The sequence below is a fragment of the Sardina pilchardus genome, chromosome 19, assembly GCF_963854185.1.
Source record: "Sardina pilchardus chromosome 19, fSarPil1.1, whole genome shotgun sequence".
In the NCBI taxonomy this organism is placed as follows: Eukaryota; Metazoa; Chordata; class Actinopteri; order Clupeiformes; family Clupeidae; genus Sardina; species Sardina pilchardus.
The window spans coordinates 5,541,422-5,543,921 of record NC_085012.1 but is presented as its reverse complement, the minus strand read 5'-3'; the positions used below and the strand labels follow the sequence as shown (position 1 = coordinate 5,543,921).

The following is a 2,500-nucleotide window of genomic DNA, read 5'->3' as shown; positions in this document are numbered from 1 at the left end:
ACCCACACCCATCCTCTCTCCTCATTAAAATCACTGAGGGGAAACCACCCACAAGTACCCCACCGAACCCCTTATTTTCACCCCCCCCCTCACACACACACACACACACACACACACACACCAGAAGGGGTCCCCTCCCCTACAGCATCCACCCAGCTGTGTCAAGAATCAACAGGATTAGTAGGATGAATAGAACACTTCCCCAGTCCCAGCAGTCAGTTAATAAAGCCCTTCGCCAGAGTCCTGCTCTGTGTGTTTGTTTCTCTAGTCCCTAAGTAGGCCCCTACAGTGCCTATAAACCCTCTCCCACAGCCCTCTGCTTTTCACTCACTTCCTCTCAGGCCATACACTCGCCTCAGGCAGACCTTTGGCCTCTGCGTTTGTAGTATCCCCTAGAAAGGGAGAGTGTTAACTAGCAGAGTTTTTCCATTAGAGTACTTCTCTAAAATTGCTTGTTTCTGAAGCCCAACCCCCACCCCCTTCCTGTCAGAGCTGTTAGCATCTACAGACCCCCCTGGAGCACAGTCTTGTAGCTAGCCGGGAACTCGCTAACCCCCTGCTGGCTGGGTTCTGTTTCAGCTAGCGGTTCCTCCTCCAGGCCAGGTCTGCTGGTCCGGCCGCGTCCCCCCCAGGCTGTTATTAGTGGGCAGGGACAGCTGACAGCACCCCATGAAGGCCCCCGGAGATGGAACTCCCCCCTATTGATCCGGGACGTTAAGTCAGTGGCCAGAGGTCTCTGGTCAATTACTGGCTGAATGTAAACTGGAGTGATTATAATAGGCCTCTCCCCTGCGGCAGCTGCTGATGGCTGGGCATATAGGTCTTCAATGGCAGCTGGATCAGATGCTCTTTTCTGTATAGTTTTGGATATATTTGTTTTACACATCTACCTCTGCCAAGGAGGTTATGTTTTCATCAGGGTTCATCAGGTTTGTTTGTTTGTTTGTTTGTTTGTTTGTCTGTCTGTTTGTGTGTTCGCAAGATAACTCAAAAAGTTATGAATGAATTTTGGGGGGAATTTTTTAAATGTTGTTTCGCTTGGCAGAGGTCCGCGCTCTCTGAGTGCTTTTCTAGTTTAAAAATGTACGTACAGTATGCAGTGGAGGCAGTTTGTTTCAGAATCTTGTAAATGTATTGTGATTTTGGTTATTTTTTGTGATTATTAAACTGTCAGTCCTCTGTCATGAGTGACCACCAAAGTGTTTGTGCATCTACAGTAGATGCCTGCTAGGACAGTGTTTCTCAAACTTTTTACAATGAGTACCACCTCAGAGAACAATTGACTGATCTCAAAGTACCACCATTACAACCAGCATTAAAATACAGTAACGTAGGCCAATTTAAATATATTTACATTGTACATAATGTTTTGCATTGTTTTGTTTTTATTTTATTTTTTTCAAGAAAGATAAAAGCTAGTTTAAATCTAACACATTTTCATTATATATGCAGTATATTTATATAATTTGAAGTGATTATTTTGTCTTCATGAAATAAAACATCTTGGAGACTCCCAGAGTACCACAACAGCGAGTCCGCGTACCACCAGTGGTACCCGTGCATGCCACAGCTTGAGAACCACTGTGCTAGGAGACCCCTTGCCCAGTGTGTGTACCAATGCTAAACAAACAAAGAAAGTATGAAAATGCCACTTCCTTCTCCTGCTCATTGTGAGTTAGGCGTCTCATTAAAAAAGTGCTCTTGGCATTAATATTCAGCAGCACATTTTCCACTTCATGGTGTAGGTTTATTGAGCTCCGCTCCCACGGGAGTAGAACAGGCTTCTCCATGAACATCTGCTCCCAGATCAGCAGAGCCTTACCTTTGTCTCTCCCAGCTCAGCTTTCCGCTGCTTTCTGGCTACCACCATCCGCATACCTTTCCCTGGTATCCCCTAACAGATGGGAGGAGGATTATATGGTTTGGCAGCCCCGTGGTTTATTTTCTAGCGTGTGCCCCCTCGCTCGTTCGCTTACGCTCCTCTCCGTGAGTGATGTTGCGTGTCCGCCGGGTTTCTGCGGAAGGTTGATACGGACGGACGGGAGGAGCGGACGAGTGTCACGGGGCCGGATTAGGAGAATAATGAACACCGTGACCGGCCGTAAAGAGCCGTCTTCTGCCCTCGGCCCTTTCTCTCCGGACCGCTCACGTATTCATGATCTACCGGCTGCGCTCTATTCACACTCCTCCGGGAGTCCTGGGGACGCACCCTGATCTGTGTGTGTGTGTGTGTGTGTGTGTGTGTGTGTGTGTGTGTGTGTGGAGGGATCTGGCTCTGAGGGGACACCCTGGCCAGTGTGTGTGTGTGTGTGTGTGTGTAGGGATCTGGCTCTGAGGGGACACCCTGGCCAGTGTGTGTGTGTGTGTGTGTGTGTGTGTGGAGGGATCTGGCTCTGAGTTGAGACCTGGAGGTGATCAGGATCACTGCCCTTAGGACCAGCTGCTCCGTCTGGTGTGTGTGTGTGTGTGTGTGTGTGAGCCTATCTATACAGTATATATA

The 2,500-nt window shown here is 48.4% G+C and overlaps 1 protein-coding gene across 1 annotated transcript in view; it reads left to right on the top strand.

Annotated features, from left to right (window-relative positions):
• Nucleotides 1–2,500, top strand: part of ek1 (eph-like kinase 1) — an 88,499-nt gene that overhangs the window by 60,718 nt on the left and 25,281 nt on the right. The window lies entirely within an intron of this gene.